The following is a 23,558-nucleotide window of genomic DNA, read 5'->3' on the forward strand; positions in this document are numbered from 1 at the left end:
CTCAGGAGGCTGAGGTGGAAAAGTTGCTCGCACCCAGGAGGTGGAGGCTGCAGTGAGCCCTGACTGGGCTACTGCACTCCAGCTTGAGTGACAGAGGAAGACCCTGTCTCAAAAATAAATAAATAAAAATAGGCTCAGGTGGAAGTACCAGCCAAAATAACAACAACAACAACAACAAAAGAGTAGGTATTAAACATATTTAAGAGAAAATAATCCACAGGAGTTGAAGTCTAAATAGCAGATAAAGAATAACTAAAAAATAATGCCAAGATTCAAGGCGAGAAGACTAGAAGACTGTAAGATGCTGGAACTTTCAAGTACACTGAGTTTGAAGTGATGTGACACCTAAGTTCTTACAGAAGATTACAGAAATCAAGAGTAAAGATGATAATTTAGGGGTCACCCCAGAGGTATGAGAGATTAACCCTGATCCTATCATTTGTTACTAGTATTAATCTTAAAACTTGTTTCCAAACAAGTGACTATTCCTGAAAAGTTTTAGTAATACAAAAATACAGAAAAAGCACCCTAAAGCCAGGCTTTCCTGAGGGGTGGCGGGGGAGACTACGGCAGGGCATCCAAAGGGGCTAGAAATATATAAAAGTCTGCATAACAAGAATAGCATCAAGGTGCTGTAAGAACTAAATGTGGTAGACCAAGTCTACCTTCTTAAGAAGGTACAGTCACCTCCATGTGTCTAATGAAAAAATATTTGGAGGGAAATCTCAGTGGCAAACTAATCAACAGGCAAGATAAGTGCTAAGAATGAAGGAAAGGAGGCTGGGCAGGGTGACTCATGCCTGTAATCTCAGCAGTTTGGGAGCCCGAGGCGGGCGGATCACCTAAGGTCAGGAGTTCGAGACCAGCCTAGCCAACATGGTGAAACCCCATCTCTACTAAAAACACAAAAATAAGCTGGGCATGGTGGTGCATGCCTGTAGTCCCAGCTACTCAGGAGGCTGAGGTGGGAGAACTGCTTGAACTCAGGAGGCAGAGGTTGCAGTGAGCCAAGATCATGCCACTGCACTCCAGCCTGTGAGACAGTGAGACTCCATCTCAAAAACAAAAAAGAATGAAGGACAGGAAGCCCAATATCAGATCATTCATTGATCGTTCACTCATTCAGCAAATAACTATTGATAGCCCATTAAGTGCCAGACAATTGTGGACACACATGCGATAAATGCCTTAGGTACACACACCTAATACATACTCTTTTGAACAACCTCTATTCTCCCCAATTGACTCTCTACTTGCCTTTCTCCCCTATCAGGTTACAAGCTCCACAAGGCTGTATAATGTTTAAAATAAAATATAAGGTTGACAAATAGGTAGTCATAGCCTCTGCTCTCTCTCTCTCTCAAAGAGAAGTATGCCTTTATAATTTCAATTTTGAACACAGCTTGACTGACATATTATGGAATGGGCTGAGTAGAAAAAAGAAAAGAACAGCTGCTAAAAGAACTGTGAGAGAGTTGATATTTGGTGGGCAAGAAACTGGTTTAAGGGAGAGTGTTTGGGGTCTGCTCTATACTGTAATGAAGAATCAAAAAAGGTTAGTTGATGAAGAGAATTTTTCTTAAGTTTTGCTGTTATAACAAAACCTTTTCTTTTGCTTCTTTAGAGACTAAAAACTTAAATAGTTTGTCAATTCTTTGTCAATGTTGGGATCTGTGTTTCTTTGGTTATCAAAATTAAAACTAGGCCCTGAGTGAGCTCATCTTTATGCAAGTTACAGTATCTGAATAGGGCGAGTGTCAGTGGAACGAAGTGGACAAATTCAAGAAATATTCAATTAGTAGAATGGTAAGAAGACACATGGCCAAAGACATTCGGGAATTAAGAGAGCAAGGGAAAGCTAAAGAAAGAACAACGAGAAATGGGACAGTAAAGCCATTCACTGAAATAGTTAACAAGGAAGGACTAGGCTCTTCTGGAGGGAAGTTAATGAGTTCAATTTAGACCGGGTAACAACCACAAAAAGACATATAACTAATAAAAGACAATAGTGGATTGACCGGGCGCAGTGGCTCACACCCGTAATCCCTGCATTTTGGGAGGCCAAGATAGGCCGATCACCTGAGGTCAGGAGTTTGACACCAGCCCGGCTAAAATGGCGAAACCCTGCCTCAACTGAAAATACAAAAATTGGCTCAGTGTGGTGGTGTATGACTGCAGGTCCAGCTACTCAGGAGGCTGAGGCAAGAGAATCGCTGGAACCCGGGAGGCAGAGGTTGCAGTGAGCTGAGATCGCACCACTGCACTCCAGCCTGGGCAACAAAGCAAGACTCTGTCTCAAAAAAAAAAAAAAGCCAATAGTGGAAAGACAAAATGAAGTCAGAGGAAAAACATATCTAGAGGAAGGCTGTAAAAGAGAAAAAGAAACGAAGACTAGATGGGAGAAATACATAACACATAGCAGGATGGTAGCCAAATATATCAAGAATTAAATGTAAATCGTCTCAAGATACAAATTAAAAGGCAGAGATTGTCAGACTGGTTTAAAAAGGAAGAATCAATTCTAGTCTATGTACAAGAAACCTACTTTAAAGATAAAAATATAGGAAAAGAGAGATGGTATGAAGCAGCAAATTGTGATATACAGAATTAACTTTGATGGTAAAATAAAGAGATAGCCCTAAACGGCAAAACTGAAGTGCTCTGTTTAGTTCAAGAGTGAATGTCTGTAAAAGTCTAGACAAAGATCTCATAATAATACAAATGAGTATGGTTGGTATACTATACTGAGGACATATAATTAAATGTCCTAAAGGTGCCTGTAACTTTATTAATTATAGAGGTTGTTTTTTGGTTTTTTGTTTTTTTTTTTTTTTTTTTTTTTTTTGAGATGGAGTCTCACTCTGTCACCCAGGCTGGAGTGCAGTGGCAGGATTTTGGCTCACTGCAACCTCCGCCTCCCGGGTTCAAGAGATTCTCCTGCCTCAGCCCCCCAAGTAGCTGGGACTACAGGTGCCTGCCACCACGCTCGGCTAATTTTTTTTGTATTTTTAGTAGAGACAGAGTTTCACCATGTTAGCCAGGATAGTCTCAATCTCATGACCTCGTGATCCGCCAGCCTCAGCCTCCCAAAGTGCTGAGATTACAGGCATGAACCACCTACCAAACAATACAATCTTGGTTCAAGTCCATGACTTGGAAACATCAGTAGTTTTGAAGTTAAAATATGTCAGTTTTGTGGCTGTCATACTCCTTTTCTACCCTGATTTCCAATGCCCCCATCTACCAGGTTAGTAATGTGTACCCTCACAGCTATGTCCTCTTCCACACAAACAAAACACAATGGTAGTCATATGGGAGGCAAGTAGCTTAAGAAACCAATCAGTGTGGTAAACCAAGGAGATATTTACAGGGGCTTTACAGTTTACAGAGCCTTCACCCTTTCCCAATCATATTCTAATTTAATAAATTTAAGAGGCTTTAAACATGTCTAATTCATGTTTGATACAGTAGAAAGCTCTTACTACTCGGCATCCACATTTTACTTGGCTTACCCTCATAAATCTAATCCTGCAGTATTTTGTTCCTTGACACTCAAAACGCATTCGTTAAAAGAGCAATGTCCAATATTATTTGAACTCCACTACGTATCTACTTTTTTTATTTTTTTACCTTTAAGCTCTGTTGGACTTGATATAGCAACATCTTTGTACTGGTTTTTAAAATGTAAAATCATGGCCAAAAATACACAATAAACATTTTGAGGTGTTCTACTAATTATTAGGAAAGGGGAATGGGTCAACAACATGAAGATGCATATATGTTTAACATGTTGTCTTTGCTTTATTCCTCTTCAGAAAGAGATTTGGTCTTTGCAGAAGAAAAGTATAAAAAATATTTTTTCAAGCTTTTATTTTGAGAAGACTGTGAAAAGTTCACATCCATGGTTATAATTTGTTTCTCTTGGATCTAAACATACACCCACCCATTGGCTTCAGAAAACTACTTGGACAGAAATCCTAGGAGAGTGATACTTCCTGGAAGTTTCAATTGGGGGGGGGAAGAAAAGAAAGAAAATCTTTCTATGGAAGGACAGCCAGTAGCAAATAATACAAATGTTAATACCAATTTATAAAAATCTATTCTTACACAAAAGATACATTCATTGACTCAACACGTTTCTTGAGTAATTATTAAGAGGGTGATTTGCAAAAGGATTCACACTCTCACATATTTGATATTGGTAAGATTCTGTTAAATATTAAGCAAAATGGTTCAGTATGAAAAATTTATGTATCCACAGTTTTGCTGGTCAAATTCCTAGCACCAGCATCCTTCTCTTTCCCACTAAATTGCTGTTGACTGGCTGCCACTCAAGCAATCGGATCCCTAGGGGAAAGTCAGCAGTCTTACATCCATACCCTCCACACCCTAATAACTTAGTCTTGTAGTCAGTAGTCAATGGAACATTTTATGAGTTAACCGATAATTGTACCTAATTCATTAAGTGGTGTACAGCTACAAACCAAATCCCAGTAAAACAAACAAAAAATGAACTCAGTATAGCCATCATTCCTCATCCTTTCCTCTCTTTCTATGGGGACTCAGTTTGTTGTCCTTTCTCTGCGTGTATTTCTACTACTGAAATTATCAATTCAAATTCTTTTTTTTTTTTTTTTTTTTTTTTTTGAGACAGAGTCTCACTCAGTTGCCAGGCTGGAATGCAGTGGCGCCATCTCACAGCTCACTGCAACCTACGCCTCCTGGGTTCAAGCGATTCTCCTCCTGCCTCAGCCTCCCAAGTAGCTGGGACTACAAGGCCACCATACCCAGCTAATTTTTGTATTTTTAGTAGAGACGGGGTTTCACCATGTTGGCCAGGACGGTCTCGACCTCTTGATCCACCCGCCTCAGCCTCCAGCCTCCCAAAGTGCTGGGATTACAGGCATGAGTCGCGGCACCTCGCCCCAATTTGAATTCTCAGTATCAGTCTGTCTTACTGTGAACTCAGCAGCTCAGTCTTCTTACTCACCTTTGAATCCCTAGCTGGGCACACAGTAAGACTGGGCACCAATTTATTTCATAATAAGGAAAAACAAATACCAAAGATAGTTCCTTAAATCTGTATTCTCAATCTTTGTGTTATTATAGTGGTAAGCATAATGAATTTAATTGGCAACAACAAAATTCACTATTACAATTAAATATTTGATCCTAGTCACCTTTATAATACCCCAAAAAGGTATATATACCACCAGGTGTTACCGCACAGAGAGAAATACAAGATCATTACTGGACCCAGAAACGACATCTAGTAGCTATAGATAAAAGAAATACGAAATGAGGCTTCCTCGGCCCAGGGAAATTAGGTAATCTTCTGGGAAACCCAGCATATATTTCTGAAACACAGATACTTGTAATTGCCTCTGCAAGGCTCTTGTATGGGTTCAAACCCTGAGAGCCCGCCAACAAACAACACGAGACGGTGTGTAGCAACACGCTGTTTTAATGAGCGCCTGGGTGCAGGCGGGCTGAGGCTTAAAATGGCGTCAGCACCAAAGAGGACGGGGCAGGGATTTTATAGTCTCCTGAAAACAGGAAGTGTCTCAGTCTGACATAACTGCTACGTAGTACCCAGACGGCCTCCCTCTCCATCTTCAGGGGGTATGTGTCTTCCGGCCAGCTCTCTTCCTGCTTCTGCTATCTTGCTGACGCACGCTGGCTGCTGGCGCAAGTGACCTTGCTCCTTGGGACTGGGCCTGAGGAGGGAGGAGTTATTCATTCCCTTAAGCTTCCAGGGCCCGGGGAGAATCTTTCATTCCCGTCTATTTGGTTATAGAAAAGGTAAAGCAGAGTAGGTTGCCCCAGTGTGAATTTTTTAAAAATATACTGGCCTACCTGCCACCATCAGGGTTACCCTTGGCTTGGATGAAAAATTTTTAAAAACCAACCCAAGCTTCCAGGTATATGGTTAAAAATAGGCAGTATATGACCAAACCTAACAATAGCTCTGTTACCGATTTTAAGCCACAGTATACCGGGAATAAAACTTGGGGTTGGGAAAAACATCATAAAGTTATTTGTGAGTTTATGGTGCACACATTCACAAATCACAAGGCTGTGAAAGAGACATCTAGTAGATGGCAAACCAACCCAGCAGGGAGTCTCTACCACTCCAGCAAAATCCACTGGCGGAGTAAGCAGGATGCCAAGAATGTGAAAGACTAAAATGGGCTAACAGTAATGTAGCCCCTTTTCCAAGATGACCCTGAGCTGTAACACAGTGCGTGAAGGAACCAGGGGCAGTTAGATCTGATCAGGAATCACACTTCAAGGACAAGCTGAGACCCAGAAAATCACTTACCTGATCATCTACCCACGAGCCATACAACTAATGACGTATAGAACTGGGATATGGCTGTGGAACAGGAGAGGGCAGGGCAGAGTATGTCCTGGGGAAAACCTAACGCTGGGACTCACCACTGACACACGGACTGGATAGAAATGGAACCAGAGGAATGAACAGCCCCTGCAGACTGCATTCTATGAAAAAAGACGGCCTCCAGGTGCAACAGGTCAACTGGACTTTGCATGGTCTGCCCCAGGCAACAAAAGGACTGTGTCTACAGTTGTACCTATAAAAGCTGAAGCATGACGGACAAGGACATATCTATGACTACACTCACTGAAAGGATATACATGTTTATATATTATACTTAAATATATAGAAAAGTATACGTACTGTGAAAAACATAAATCTTGGGGCCCCCAAATCACTAAGCCAAAAGGAAAAGTCAAGCTGGGAATTGCTTAGGGCAAACCTGACTCTCCCATTCTTTTTAAAGTCACCGATCTGCTCCCTGAGATAAATGCATATCCGATTGCCTCCTTTGGAGAGGATAATCAGAAACTCAAAAGAATGCAACCATTTGTCTCTTATCTACCTATGACCAGGAATCTCCCTCCCCACTGAGTTGTCCCACCTTTGCTTCAAGTTGTCCCGCCCCACCTTTCCAGATAGAACCTATATTCATCTTACATATGTTGACTGATGTCTTATGTCTCTCTAAAATATGTAAAACAGGCCGGCCGGGCATGGTGGCTCACACCTGCTATCCCAGCACTTTGGGAGGCCAAGGCGGGCAGATCACGAGGTCAGGAGATTGAGACCATCCTGGCTAACACGGTGAAACCCATCTCTACTAAAAATACAAAAACTTAGCCGGGCATGGTGACAGGCGCCTGTAGTCCCAGCTACTCGGGAAGCTGAGGCAGGAGAATGGCATGAACCCAGGAGGCGGAGCTTGCAGTGAGCCGAGATTGCGCCACTGCACTCCGGCCTGGGCGACAGAGCGAGACTTCGTCTCAAAAAAAATGCCTAGGCAGGCAGATCATCTGAGGTCAGGAATTCGAGTCCCGCCTGGCCAATATGGTGAAATCACTCTAGCCTGGGTGACAGAGTGAGACCCTGTTTCAAAAATAGTAATAAAACAAAATGTATAAAACCAAACTGTGCTCTGACCACCATAGGCACATGTCGTCAGGACCTCCTGGGGCTGTGTCATGGGTGCAGGTTTTCAACCTTGGCAAAACAAGATTTCTAAATTGACTGAGACCTGTCTCAGATATTCAGGGTTCATAGTACATACTATATATCTGAACAAAAAGGTGAAATGTAGCACTCATAAAAATTAACTTAGCTGCCATACTTAACTTTCCCTTTGTCATGATCTGCCTGATCCTTTCCTCCTCCTATGGTTGACCTCACTCTCATGATTTAGACTAGCTCTGTTCAAGCAGTTTGAGTTCAGCCATATTTTGGAATGCTGTCATATCCTGCTTCCCAATCATTGTCTATCTCCTCCCACTGTCCCCATAAAATTCCAGGTTAACCATATTGGAACATATAAATTCAACAGCACAGTTATGAATAGATAAGGAAACTTGTTTTTCCTGTTCTATTATCTGTATATCATAAGTAAATATTCTTCCCATTGGACCTCAGAGTAATAAGGGAGCCAGAGATACTTTGTCTCTTCTGGGGAGAGGGACTGGCCCCAGTATCTGAGTCTCCTTGGAGGGTTTCCTCTCACTTATACCCCTTAGCTACAAAAGAACATCCATATAAAGAGTTGGTTTCTGCCATAAAGTTTACTGTAACAGGATCTGTCCGGTACCAATTGTGTATTTATCTTTAAAAGACACAGATGGAATGGCACGACCAAGAGCTTGGAATCATTCTATAAAACAAGCCCAACTGATGCCCAGACATAAACAAACACTGGAACCCGCCCCAGATGACAGGAGTCAGGCGAGCACAGAATCAGCTCTTGTTGCAAATCAGTGAGCCGGCTCTCCAGGACAGGTCAGGGCTTATGTGATCAGATCTTTACTTGCTCCAAAGCCTTCTTAAGAGTTATAATACAGACTTGTTACACTTATATGATCCTGGAAAACATCCAGAATGACTAGCCTATGTCTTTCTGACACACATCTTCTGTAGGCAACAAATATACACACTTTCTACAAACTGTGAACTTTCAAACGAGTCCATCTAATGAACGAATGAATGCCCTACAGATTAACACTTCCAAAAGTAAGTCCTACTACCTTAAGAATTTGTGGCGATGCATCACCCTATTTTGCAAAGGGAAAACAAATGAGTTAAAAAGGATAATGCTGTTGTTTTAACCTATGCGAACATATTTACAGACAAGAGACTAGAAATGTTCAACCAAAATGGTAACGGTAATTATTCCTGAAATGTGGGTACCTGGAAATTTTGCTTTATTTGCATTTTTCTGTTACCAAGTTTTCTGCACTGAACATGTGTTATAATTTTCAAAAATTTAAATAAACTCCATTAAAATTTAAAAATGTAGAGTTTTCACCCTTTACTCTGTACTCCTTAACAGTTTTAAGGGCAGTATAAAACAGGATAACTAAGTCCCAGCAAAGTTATAATAAACTGGTATTGTGCCATGTGGTATAGATTTACCAAAAACACAGAGCTACATTCATACTATTCCTCTTTGAGCTTGGCACTATACACAAGAAATCACTGGACTCTGAGAAGCTTTCAGACACTGTTACATCAGAGGACTTTTCTTTAAGTTAGATTTTAACTGGATTTAAAAGAATGAAAGGAATTTCCTGGATTTTATCACAGCAATTTCCCAGGAGATTTTTCCCTCAGTTCTTAATACAAGGATTAAAGCCACTTAGCAAATTAGAGAGCGTACTTGCCACTTAAAACGCTATTAAGATCATGTAAATTAAGAGGTCTTTAAAAAGCAATACACATCAACAAAAGACTTAAGAGTTCCTGCTCAGAAGTTGTTTTAACAGTTTCCTATGAAGGTAGTCAAAAAGCATCAACCATCTGAGGTCACATCTAAGTGTAGGGGGCATCTACTTTCAGACCACACAGAGCTATGAAGGGATCAGGGAACACATATCTACATTAGATCAAGAAAGAGCCTTTCTTTTGTTATATGACAAGTGTTACTGTCAAATTTTCTCTAAGACTTCATTAAAATATCAAGCACAATACATGCACAATTTAACACAGCACAAGGCGGACAGGGACATATTTTTCAGGACTGCAAAATGGCATCTGCAGAATGTCTCAAAGGAGTGACAAAGGCACTTCTTTAGCTGTAACAAAGAGAACAATGTTTCCAGTAGGACACTACAGGACTATTGCATTTCAGGGGGGAAAAAGCAGTGAAAATTAACACAAAACAGAGCTAAACATGGAGAATGACAGTCTGTAGGGAAGAATTAAAAGAAACTATTGAGGACACAAGTTTCACTCATTATTGTATATAAGAGCACCTAATGTTTTAAAAATCGAGTAATTGCAAATGTTGTTTGCAAATAAAATTATAACTAAAAAAAGCACAAAATAACCTTATCAATTGAATTAATTTTGGATTCATAAGCCCTGTATTTCTATAATTCCTGTTAAAAGGTAGTTTATAAACAAGCGATAACAGTATTATGATAAGCAATCTATGTGTATCATTTCATTTAATTTCTCATGACTACTCTACGAGAAATGTACTACCAATGACTCCATTTTACAAGTAAGGAAATTGAAGCTTAGAGATATAACATAGCTCAGCATCAGGCAGATTTGAATTTCAATTCCAACTCCTTCACTTACTAGCTATGAGACTCTGACTTTCTTTCCAAGATACTTTAAATTCCAAGACTATGAAAATCAAACAATTATCACATGGATTAAGGACAAATTATTTTCAAAAATGGGACAAGAACTTTCCTGTAACATCATACAAAAATGGAGCTAGTTGCCTAAGGAATTGGGGGCGTAGGGGAAATTGGGATATACCCACCCAAGACCAACCAAGTAACACTTTCAAAACACTGTTAAAAGAGTAGCTTAAGAATGCCTTAGGAAAAAAACGAAGAGAAGGAATGATGAGAGTTAGGATTAATTACAAAATAAATATCATGTCTGAATAGACTGGATGGAGAAAGATGATAATCAAGATACTAAACTGATTATTCCTCACTTTATCTGAGGTTTATGTGCTTAGTTATCTTTAGTGGACAGTACTCTAAAAAACTATTTGATGACTTCTATATTGTGCAAAACAACTTCAGTCATAGTTACAAACAGTAGACTCTGATTACAGTAAATAAAACCAGTAAATAAGTTAGCAACAGGTAAATTTTTCTCCCTATGACTATTTGTTTCATAAATTGTCAATCCTAGTTTGAATCCCAGAACACTGTTACCCAACTAATCTTCCTAAACTCCAGTTCTGATCATATCATTCATCTGTGCAGGAAACCTCAGTGACTCCACTGAGTGAGGAAAGCAAACCCAGAAAGCAATTCTTCCACCTCGAATAGAGTCCTCCACACTCTGGCCTGACTCTCCTTTTCCAGACTTATGCTCAGTTCTGCCCGGGATGAATGCTATCATTCTGGAGGTAAAAGCCACTGTCTCCAGGCTCAATCCTCAAGCCTCTTCTCAAAAGGCAGCCACCCAAGTAGAATGCCCATCATCACAAGCACCACTGTAGAGTCCAGTTACCAGGCTATGACTTGCCTGCCTACCTCAGCTCAATGCTGTTCTCTCCCAGATGCCACAGCATCCCCTACCCTGTGTACTATACACGAGAAATCCAGTGGAAGTACTATACACGAGAAATCACTGGACTTCTCAGAATCTCACTCTGAGAAGTCCAGTGATTTCTCGTGTATAGTATTTTCCTACACTCAGGCCCAATGCACCCATCTTATCCACCTTACCAAACAAGTCTGTCTTAAATTACTATGATTAGGATATTGTAAAACGCTGTGCATTTCCTTGCCTACACTCAGGCCCAATGCACCCATCTTATCCACCTTACCAAACAAGTCTGTCTTACTTATCTCTGTATGCACCACAGCAACCAAACATACCCTTTTGCACAAAGTTCTACTTAATATACGTTGGGCAGAAAGAAACGATAAGAAAAATCCAGCATGCCTAAGTTTTCAAACCATTCTAGGCATTATAATCTTACTTTTCTATTATCCAAGATAATCATCTTAATGATTCAATAAAGTTATTGTAATATTAAGTCAAACAGCACTCTACTGGAACAAATATTATTTCAGCCCATTTGTAGTAAGAAATCTCATGTCATCTTTTAAGATTCCTATTAAGAAAATGTGGGAAGCATGGTATTTACTATCTTCACCCTGCATGATTGCTTCTCATGGATTAAGATTGGCCTACTGGGTCACTAGCTTCAAAAGATATCAAATTCTAAGAAAAGCAAGAAGAAACTAGAAATGTCTCTAGAAGACATGCTAAAATTAATTTGGCAGGTATACAATCCTCCTGAATCATAGTAATTTTAGATCTGGAAAGGACCCAAGAAAATAACTTAGCTAACCCTTTACTGTGCAGATATTAGAGAATCAAAGAAATTTTAGACTGAGCTAACAGACTGAAATAGCAGCTTTTTACAATATCCTAAGCAAAGGCAGAAACCTAACCTCCTGGCAAAAAAAATAGTTGCCAGGTATTTCTCATTTGCATAAACATGTTAAATCAACCAGGCAATGAGCTGAAATCAATTAGGTGATAAGCTCACGTTTCTGAATGAATTTACCCCTCAGTGTTTTCTCAAATGGAGCTCATTTTTGCCAAATACACTTTCCTCTTGTTATCTTTGTCTTCCCAATGCATCTCTCACTGTGGACCTTCCAATTTCCTATAGATGTAAATACCATATAAAGATGTGGAATAGTGGCTTTGTAAAAAACAAAAAAAAATACAAGCATCACTATAATCTCTCATCCGTGTATAACATTTACGAGACTGGGGTAGGGGGGATCTTCTTCCTTCACTGCTCAAGTTGGTACTAAAATCACAGCAGAAAATAGGAACGCAGAATGCCTGGAAAAGTGAAGGGTGCCTATCCAGGAAAGCTCACAACTGAGGCATAAGACAAGAAATCCGCTATTACTTTTTTCTTCTGCAACCCCTCAAATATAATTTGTAACAGTTACACATAACTTTTAGGAAGAAAAATACAAGCTCTCTTCCAGGAAATCTGGCCAACCCAACTACCAAAATTCTAACCTGTACCATACATCAACGGGTTAATGGCACCCTATGAAACAAAATTCACAGGCAATCCTTCCATTTGAGGACAATAACACAGTAAATAACAGAAATACCACTTGCCCCACAACAGAGCATCTCAAGGAAAACAGCAACTCACATTTATCAGTAGTAAATTCACTGGGTAAACCATAGATCTCCTCAGAACTCACACCTGCAGCCCGGGCTGTGATCACTGTTACCACCTTGCTTGCTGGCACCGTGCAATCCAAGGACGCCTGGATTAGGATAAACGCCTTAAGTACAGTGCTGACACAATCCAGTCCTAGTGCTTAAGTCAGAGGTGGCCCAGCGCTGGGTCAGGAAATAATGAGACAGATAATAGAGCCCAAAGGTAAACATAAATATCTTTAGGAAGCAGCATTGCTTCTAAAATCATGAAATGGATTCCCAAATTATTTTACTTATTTTTTTCCAGAGCCAAACAAAAACAGATGACAAATAATTCCAAATGATCTGGAGAGAATGCCGCTCCATTATTATTTAAATATAATGAATAATAAACAAAGACTAAAGAGAAATGAGATCCCACTCTAGCAACGCAAGAACCTTTCTGCCAAGTATATCACAACTATACACTTCTCTTTTTTAAGAGAAGAGAGCGTACATGTGTGCGTACACGCTATCACTCAAGTGTGCTTAGACTATAAAGTGGTGTGGTTGCTTCTCCAGAAGCTCATAGAATCAGTCACGTCTACATCCTGACACTTCCATGGTGAACAAATTGAGGGACAGGGAGAGCTCCAATGCCTCCTCTGAGACAAGCAGCTGAGAGAGAGCGCAAGGGAAAGAGAAAGAGAGCGCGTGAGCGCGAACAAGCATGTGCAAGCAAGCAGTCAGTCAAAACAGAGATTCTTTATATTACACTGAATAAACTTTTTGGTACAACACTAGAGAACAAGTTAAGTACAGCATTATAAGAAGCGCAGAGTGCCTCCAGAAAAAAAGAATTCTTTTTTTTAGTTCTGTTTCTTCCTACTCTATCTAGCCACACAGGCCAGTTTCCATCATCTTTCTCCAACACTTAAGCTGTCATCTCTACTGGAGTTTCCCCACCCACCCCATGCATTTGAAAACCTTCTGGAAAAGAACCAAAAGTATAACCAAATTTTCAAAATGAGTTTCAGAGTAAGTCCCACCCTAATATTTGGCTGTTTATCCCCCTTATTTCTTGATCTCTTTCCATTCTTTCTTCCTGTCCTTCTTTCCCTACCTACAAGTAGATCCCAGCAAGAAAAGTTACTTCCTTTTTTCCCTGCTCTCCTTAGACTTTCAAAACTAAATTTCTCCGTTGCCCCCACACCAGCTTCAATTCTTCCTTCAAGATAAAGAAAGCCAAGAAATGCACAAAATTGTCAATAAATCTTTAGGATGCCAAATTTAATGTTCTAAACATTTCTGTGGAAGAGTATTTCCAAGCAAACCAAAAACTAATGATTCTCCATCATCTATTTTTCAGATATTCCTTCTCATCTCACCAAATTCACCTGAGCCGTCATATATAGATTTTTCTAGATTTAGACTAAGGTCAAATGCAAATAAATGTGAGTCTGAAGCCACGATTACTGCCTCAAAAAGAACTTTAACTACCTGTTGATTGAAAGTGTGCCAATCATGCCAGACTTGCTTATTCTTCAGAGGCATTCCTTCGATCATCAGTGCCAGCACAACTATAAACACACGCAGAGAAGAGACCTTGTCCTCAAATTAGCCCCAAATGCACTCAGAACGTTTTTCACAAGTCCTAGCAATAATACTGAGAACATACAAGGCCCTCTGCTAGCACTATGGAGTCGAGGGAAAGTGGAGGGGAGAAAGAAGAAGGGGAATGGCAATACAATAGCCTTGTCCCTGAGGAGCTGATAACCTAGACCGCTAACATAGACAACCTCATGGAAAGTTAACATTAATAAACGGGTCAAATTTCAAGGTGACATTAGAATAAATGCCATAAGACTGTGTATGAGCAACTGCTAAAGGAATTACACAGCTACAAATTCCTATAGGAATTCAGCAAAATGAAGCGAATATATTCCAGAGTAAAAGGAATTTGGCATATGAGATGAGATAGTTACTTTGGCAAAATCATTTTAAAAGCTTTAATGGATTTGTTGGTTTTAATATGGCAGAAGAGAAATACTTCAGATATGGCTGTGTGTTTTTAACCTCTATTCCTTTCAGGTTCATATCAAATAACCCTAAAATGGCAACAATCCAGCCACATCATAATGGTTTTCAAACTTCTTCCAATTGCTCGGGCCAAATTAACTAAACAGCTGTGTTTGGGTGGTCTCAGTTTTTCACTCAAAGTTATAATTAGATAGATTTAACCCTCGGGGTCAATGATCTTTTAAGTCCTCCTAGAGGAAAACAATACTTTATGCATTTTCCCCAGTAGATAAAGTAAAACAGGCAGAGTGGTATAGTGAAAAATGTTCTGGAATAGGTGGAACCAATTGTAATTCCAGTTATGAAAACAATAGTAGTTTTAAGCAAGTTATTTTATTTCACTTTACTAAATTTCCTATCAGTAAAATTAAAGGAGGAGGGATTAGTTATCTCTTTTTAAGCATCACTTAGTTATAAAATTCTACATTTCAAAAAAAAAAAAAAATCACTTGGCATTGCAAAGAGCACACAAAATAACACTGAGTGGAAAATGACAACAAAATCAGAATATGAGCCTCACTTTGTGAAATGTACAAAAATATGTGTTTACTTAAAGATTTATTCCATAAGCCATGAATGTAGGGTACAAAGATAAAAACAATATAATATTAACAGTGAAGGTGGAAATGAGGCCAGCTCTCATTTTATTATTTATGCTATTTCCAATTCTAGTTAATAAACATATAAAAAGATCCAATCCTTTGAATCCAAGCTTGACATTTTGAATCAGAGCTCTTCAGCCTCTTCGAAATACACTGCCAATCAGAGTTGTCTTAGAAACACTGTAAGCCCAGTCTTCAATTAGGGGGAAAAGAGAAGGGGCAAACCCACAACTTTGTTTTTACACTACTACTTTTCTCACCTAGTCTAAAATCCCTTTCTCCACCCCACCCCCTCCTCACAAAAACCTCTTGGGAGTGACTGAACGCAAGTAACCTAAAACTGGAATTTCTGGAACTGTATGGTTTTCAAAAACCATCATACTGTCATCTCCCTACTTCACACACGCCCAGAACTGGATTTCATACTTACTTTCACAACAAAATCTCCCAGTGGTACTTAAACATTTTCTTTTTCCTTTTTTCAAAAGCATGGGCAGGTAACATCAGAAAAAAGAGGAGAATAATTTGGCACCTGTGGAGGTGATGTCATTACCAGCCATGGGTCTGAACTGTCCCTGGAATGAAGCTTGCAGCTTGAATCTCTGAGCCCACCCAACGCTGCTGAACATAAAACACACTCACATTTGACTGGCTCTGCTTAGGAAGCCCTGTACTTACAATTTATCAGCTTTAAACTTTTTATAGAACATAGCATCAAATATTGTCAAGGATCATCCTTGGAAGGCCAAACTTTACAGCTCTAAACCTTTATTTAATATCTGGCAGGCCTGTGAACGACTCCTTCTGCATGCCTATCTATAGACAGTCCCTGATTCATGATAGGTTGTATTCCAAAAGCCTGATTTTGAGTCACCAGCTTGGAAAAAGAACTATGCATCCTCCCCAACAACAGATGTAGTGAAGGCTTGATTGAAGAAGGGGTGGGCACAGTGGGGGAGTGAGACCGACAGGGAATGACAAAAGTGAACCTGGGGGTGTAAGCTTCAATCCTCAATCTGCAAAATGAGGTTAAGGAAATCTAAAACAAGGCAGGTAGAATAACAGTTTCTTGACATAAACACTAAATAAATGTTAGCTACTGTTATTATTTTCTCTCTTTACAGAAACAGTCATTAAAGGGAGTATTAATTCCCTAGGCCTACCGAAGGAAGATCAATTAATCTATTAACACACCTGAAAGTACTTGAAAACCACAAATCCTAACAACACTTCTAAGGAAAGCATGCAATAAGGAGTTCTGACTAGCACACATATGCTCTCCAGAGGAAGAAGTGCACTCTCCATTCACACCAGACAGTGCAATTTTGAATCCTGACCCCCGCCACTCCTCCAGCAAGGAGCCCACCCAGAAATGGGGTGCCTGAAAAGGAGATGGGATGTGAACTCTGAACTCTAACAGACTAGTGGTGAAGGGCTACAGAAATCTAAGCCTCTGCCCAAATCACCCAACTCCCCACTACACAACTCCCAGTCACCTTTCCCTTCCTTTTTAGGAGCCACCAAATGTAGCCCTCCTGCTTCCCACTGCCAACATCTGTCCAGGACGGTCATGTACAAAGAGAAACCAGACTCTTCACCTTCCAAATTCAGTCTAGAAAGCAACATAAAGCTTTGCAACTATCTATCAAGATTTTATTATCCATAACAATCAAGAAATGGGTAAGAAAAGCCCCAATATGTTTGTCTGTTTTTACTTACATTCCAAAGGCAAAGGCAAAAATCACACTCAGACGTCAATGCTAATATAGATATATTTAAAGTAGTCAAGACAACAGAAAAAGGAAGAAGCTGCAACTTCTATCTTGCAATTCCCAAGATGGTGCTTACTTGATCTTTTACAGAGTTTTTTTTTTTTACCTTCACAACCCTCTGAAAATTAGTCAGTTTTCAATTATCTACTGTTGGTGATATGTTTTGTAGGCAACGACATAACTACGTTCCAGAAAGCTCTCTCCCTGTGACCCAAAGCACATCAAAAGTCCCCTCTCCTTATTGCACAGCTTTTACAGACACAAGATCTTAGAGATGCCCCAGACCCTGACATTTGTCTAATCTATTTCTCCCAGTCTGACAATAAGCTGGAGCTATCTGGGTGGAGCCAGAAGTTCAACCAGTATCTCTGGACCATGCTTTTCCCCACCACTCTACAATGTTTAAAGTCAGTGGAAAAGGGAGTGTTGGGGGGGAGCCGGAATCTCAAGCCAAGCCTTCACGTATATGATGTATTCCAAATGTAAACAGTTTTTGGTTATTACCCATATTCTTGCTCCTTTCTATAAGGCACAGGGCAGAGGACTATGCGAGTGTGTATGCATTCCTACTTAAAAGGCAAATCTCAGTGATCCTGTTCTTCTCACTATCTCAGTTACCCATTCCCACGGTCATGCCCCAAGAACTCGCTTTCAAATTTTTCCAACTGTGACCCAGAGGGAAATATTTACATCCCAACCCAGTTCACAAATGCACAGTAAACACACCCAGTTTTAATGAAAACAACATCTTTAAATGACTATGTGATCACCCTGATCAAGACTCAAGGCTAAGCTTCGAGAATTCATGCTAAATCTAGCCCCAACCCTTCCACTCAAAAAGCCTTCTCCCTGACAGCAGATTGCCTCAGCCAGAAAAAAAGGGGCATCTCTTTCCTCCCCTTCCTTATTTCTTTCCTTTCCCAAAGAGGAATCCTCCTTGTTGTGTGTTAGGTTTTCTTTTGGAATTTTTTTTTTTGTTTCGCTCTGTCACCCATGCTGAAGTGCACTGGCTTGATCTTGGCTCACTGCAACCTCTGCCTCCCAGGTTCAAGCGATTCTCACGCCTCAGCCTCCTGAGTAGCTGGGATTACAGGCGCCCACCACCACACCCGGCTAATTTTTGTATTTTTTAGTAGAGACGAGGTTTCACTATGTTGGCCAGGCTGGTCTCAAACTCCTAACCTCAAATGATCCGCCTGCCTCAGCCTCCCAAAGTGCTGGGATTACAGGCATGAGCCACTGCACCCGACCAACTTCTTTTTAAATTCACTTAAGGACGGGCACGGTGGCTCGCGCCTGTAATCCCAGCACTTTGAGAAGCCGAGGCAGGCAGATCACTTGAGGTCAGGAGTTTGAGACCAGCCTAGTCAATGACAAAACCCTGTCTCTACTGAAAACAAAAAAAAAATTTAGCCGAGTGTGGTGGCACGTGCCTGTATTTCCAGCTATTTGGGAGGCTAAGGCAGGATAATCGCTTGAACCCAGGAGGCAGAGGTTGCAGTGAGCCAAGATCACACCACTGAACTCCAGACTAGGTGACAGAGTGAGACTCTATCTCAAAAAAAAAAAAAAAAAGATTCATTAAAAGTTCCATAGGAGTTAGATTTTTTAGCATTTTTTTAAAATGCTAGTCATGACTCTCTAATATTAGGTTTTGAAAAATCCTGCCCTAGACTTATTATTCTATATAATTATCTCATTTCATGCACCCCAACCTCTGAATATCTATCTTTCCAGCTCAATCTCTCTTCTCCAACAATTCTGTAACGCTGAGGATCCTATGCCCATACCACCTTCCCAGCGCCCCAATCTTCACTCCCTTCCTTAAGCAGCTTGGATCCCATGGGCCCCAATCACATCTTAACTCCATTGCCCCGCCCTACCTCCAGCACACTCCCCTTCTTTATGGTTACATTTAACTTGGCCTTACTTCAGATGTGCACTCAAGCAGTCAAAATGAAAATAGCCACAATAACTTTTCTCAATATAAATTCACAGCCACAAACTTTAAGCAGACTGATATGGTTTGGCTCTGTGTCCCCACTCAGATCTCACCTTGAATTGTAATAATCCCTGTGTGTCAAGGGCAGGACCAGGTGGGCAGTTTCCCCCATGCTGTTCTCACGATAGTGAGTTCTCACAAGATGTGATAGTTTTATAAGGGGCTTCCCCCTTCACTCAGCACTCATTCTCTCTCCTGCCGCCCTGTGAAGAGGTGTCTTCCACCATAACTTTGTTTCCTGAGGTCTTCCCAGCCAAGTGGAACTGTGAGTCAATTAAACTTTTTCCTTTAAAAATTACCCAGTCTTGGGCATTTCTTTATAGCAGCATGAAAACGGACTAATACAGTAAACTGGTACCAGGAGTGAGGTGCTGCTGTAAAGATACCCAAAAATGTGGAAGCAACTTTGGAAATGGGTAACAGGCAGAGGTTGGAACAGTTAGGAGGACTCAGAAGAAGATAGGAAAATGTGGGAAAGTTTGGAACCTCCTAGAGACTTGTTGAATGGCTTAGACCAAAATGCTGATACTAATATGGGTAATGAAGTCCAAGCTGAGGTGGTCTCAGATGGAGATGAGGAACTTGTTGGGAACTGGAGTAAAGGTCACTCTTGCTATGCTTTAGCAAAGAGACTGGTGACATTTTGCCCCCGCCCTTGAGATCTGTGGAACTTTGAACTTAAGAGAGACTACTTAGGGTATCTGATGGAAGAAATTTCCAGGCAGCAAAGCATTCAAGATGTGACCTGGATTATTCTGAAAGTATTCAGTTTTATGTGTTCACAAAGAGATGGTTTAAAATTTGAATTTATGTTTAAAACAGAAGCAGAGCATAAAAGTTTGGAAAATTTGCAGCCTCACAATACAATAAAAAAGAAACACCGATTTTCTGGGGAGAAATACAAACTGGCTGCAGAAATATGCATGAGTAACAAGGAGCCAATGTTAATCCCAAGACAATGGGAAAAATGTCTCCAGGATATGTCAGAGACCTTCACAACAGCCGCTTCCCATCACAGGCCCAGAAGCCCAGGAGGGAAAAAATGGTTTTGTGGGCTGGGCCCAGGGCCTGCTGCTCTGTGCAGCCTCTGGACATGTGCCCTACATCCCAGCTGCTTCAGCTCCAGCTGTGGTGGCTAAAAGGGGCCAAGGTACAGCTCAGGCCATTGTTTCAGAGGTGCAAGCCCCAAGCCTTGGTGGCATCCACATGGTGTTGACCTTGTGGGTATGCAGAAGTTAAAAATTGAGGTTTGGGAACTTCCACCTAGCTTTCGGAGGATGTATGGAAACAGCTGGATGTCTAGGCAGAAGTTTGCTGCAGGAGTGGAGCCCTCAGAAAGAACCTCTGCTAGGGCAGTGTGGAAGGGAAATATAAGGTTAGAGGCCCACACAGAGTCCCCACTGGGGCACTGCTTGGTGGAGCTGTGAGAAGATGGCTGCTGTCCTCCAGACCCCAGAATGGTAGATTCACCAACAGCTTGCACCGTGTGCCTGGAAAAGCCATAGACACTCAATGCAAGCCCATTAAAGCAGCCAGGAGTGGGGCTGTACCCTGCAAAGCCACAGGGGCAGAGCTGCCCAAGGCCATGGGAGTCCACCTCTTGCATCAGCGTGACCTAGATGTGAGACATGGAGTCAAAGGATATCATTTTGGAACTTTAAGGTTTAATTACTGCCCTATCGGATTTCAGACTTGCATGGGGCCTGTAGCCCCTTTGTTTTGGCCAATTTCTCCCATTTGGAATGGTAAATACCAAATGCCTGTACTCCCATTTTATCTAGGAGTAACTAACTTGCTTTTGATTTACAGGCTCATAGGCTGAAGGGACTTGCCTTGTCTCAGATAAGACTTTGGACTTGGACTTCTAAATTAATGCTGGAATGAGTTAAGACTTTGGGGGATTGTTGGAAGGACATGATTGTGTTTTGAAATGTGAGGATATGAGATTTGGGAGGGACCGGGTTGGAATTATATGGTTTGCCTCTGTGTCCCCACTCCAATCTCACCTTGAATTGTAATAATCCCCATGTGTAAAGGGTCGGGCCAGATGCAGATAAGCGAATCATGGGGGCAGTTACCCCATGCTGTTCTTGTGATAGTGAGTGAGTGCTCACGAGATCTGATGGCTTTATAAGAGGCTTCCCCCTTCAGTTGGCACTCATTCACTCTCCTGCTGCCCTGTGAAGAGCTGCCTTCCACCATGATTGTAAGCTTCCTGAGGCTTCCCCAGCCATGTGGAACTGTGAGTCAATTAAACCTCTTTTCCTTATAAATTACCCAGTCTCGGGTATTTGTTCATAGCAGCATGAGAACAGACTAATACACAGACCCTTAGCGATCCTCAGAAATCCTATGAGAATTCTCTACTCAATCCATACTTCCAGGCTCTTAGAAACTTATTTCACACCTGTACATATTTCACACCTGTACATAAAGCAAAAAAAATTATAGACTTAAAAATATGTAACACTAGTAATTGGATGTTCCCATGTTCTCAGCCACAATCCAACTACAGCTATCCTCCAATAGGAAAAATCTAACATTCTGTTTAACTAACTGTTACCCACGCCCCCACCAAAAAAACTAGTCATTTAGAAAAAAAGGTAAATCTGCCCCAGTAATATTAATAAGTTTAAGGCCACATAACCATTAAAGAATACAAGGAAATTTACTCTCAAAAAGTGCTTTTGTTTTCTCCCCTTTTATGAAAATGTTTGGTAATATTCTCTCTTAATTCTCTTACCAAAGTAGTCCATACGCAACTATGTCCTGCCTCCCTAATCACCGATAGGCATAACAGTTTATTGTCCAAATATAATTTGTTCAACCATGCAAACATCTGTGCAATCAGACATGTTCAATTTGCCAGGGACAAGTCCAATGACATGGCCACAAGTGATAAGCAACAATGCGCTGTTAGTGGGCCTTTCGCTGAATGAAACAGCTTTTCCCACAATTATCTCTAGATTGAACTCAAGTGTCTAATAAATGCTTTCATGTAATTCAACAAAACCAAAACATGTACATTATAGAGTTACTATTTATTCTAACCCAAGTCACTAATGGTAACACCAATGCACATAAGCATATAAACCCCATAGTAAAATGAAGCTGTGTTTCTTCAAATTCAAGGGCCAGTAGAAGTGAAGGCTAAGGAAGCATGTCTGCCCAAAGAGACTGTAAGAAGCACAGCCCAGAATTCCAGGTGCTACAAGAGTGCTGTCATTTTACAATCACTGCAGGACATCAAGGGCCATTTCTATTGCTTTGAAACCCCTTTCTTCCTGATAGAAATAAAGAATTAATTTTTTTTTTTTTCAAAATGCAGTTTCACTCTGTCGCCCAGGCTGGAGTACAGTGGCTCAATCTTGGCCCGCTGCAACCTCCGCCTCCTGGGTTCAAGCAATTCTCGTGTCTCAGCCTCCGAAGTAGCTGGGATTATGGATACACGCCACCATGCCCAGCTAAGTTTTGTATTTTTAATAGAGACAAGGTTTCACCATATTGGCCAGGCTGGTCTCAAACTCCTGACCTCAAGTGATCCTCCCGCCTCAGCCTCCCAAAGTGCTGGAATTACAGGCATGAGCCACTGTACCTGGCTAGAATTAAATAATCAATTTTTTAAAAATACTCGGACTTGAGTGTTTAAATCCACATACCAGCAAATAGGCAGATCTTTCTTCAGCTTGGAGGAACCTCAGGTGAAAAACGTAAACACCTCTTGGACCTGTAGATATAGCCAAGACCACACGCTAGCCTGCCAGCCTCCTAGCCTTACTCATCCAGACCTCCAGCATCAAAAAGGAACGTGCACAGCACCAAGAAGATCAAGCTACGGCAACAATTCCTACCTTCACTTACTCAGGCGCCCTCCTCAGCACCCTGACTTTTCATCATCCTACCAACCATTTCCCCTTATTCAGTGTTAAGACTGCTAAGATGTTTATGCTGCTCCTTCTCCTCCACCATTCATTCACTCAAAATGTAGGAATCTGGCTATGATGTAATGAGCACTGTGCCAGGACATCATAGCCCAGTAAGGGACACAGGGAGTAAGTGCATAATTATAATCCATTCTGAGAACTATCTACAGAAAGCCATATGCAAAGTAGCATAAGAACAGAAGATGGAGTAGGATAAAATGGGAGCCATTCATAAAGGATGGAGGGAAGAAAGGAGGTACAGATTCCCAAGGACCTGCAAAGGCATCAAGCATAAAAGACCACTACAAGTTGCTCTTTTCAACTTTTCAAATTTGGTCAAAATCACAAAGTGTAGCCCCAAGAACTTCCAAGGTAATAAATCAGTCCATTTTTCTACTAACAAGGTGGATATTTTTTAGATATTAACTGAGAAGTTTCTTCTTTTCAAGATCTTCTGAAAATTCCATGTAACCATCGTATTTC

The 23,558-nt window shown here is 40.9% G+C and overlaps 1 protein-coding gene across 33 annotated transcripts in view; it reads right to left on the reverse strand.

Annotated features, from left to right (window-relative positions):
- Positions 1-23,558, reverse strand: part of EPB41L2 (erythrocyte membrane protein band 4.1 like 2) — a 227,960-nt gene that overhangs the window by 150,632 nt on the left and 53,770 nt on the right. For 6 of the 33 annotated variants that reach the window (XR_013416198.1, XM_077999402.1, XM_077999424.1 and 3 more), the window contains exon 2: positions 12,708-12,825. The exons of the other annotated variants lie outside the window; for them this stretch is intronic. The gene's annotated coding sequence lies outside the window, so the exon portion shown is untranslated. The remainder of the gene's footprint in view (positions 1-12,707; positions 12,826-23,558) is intronic. 33 annotated transcript variants of the gene reach the window in all.

The sequence above is a fragment of the Macaca mulatta genome, chromosome 4, assembly GCF_049350105.2.
Source record: "Macaca mulatta isolate MMU2019108-1 chromosome 4, T2T-MMU8v2.0, whole genome shotgun sequence".
NCBI classification, from domain to species: Eukaryota; Metazoa; Chordata; class Mammalia; order Primates; family Cercopithecidae; genus Macaca; species Macaca mulatta.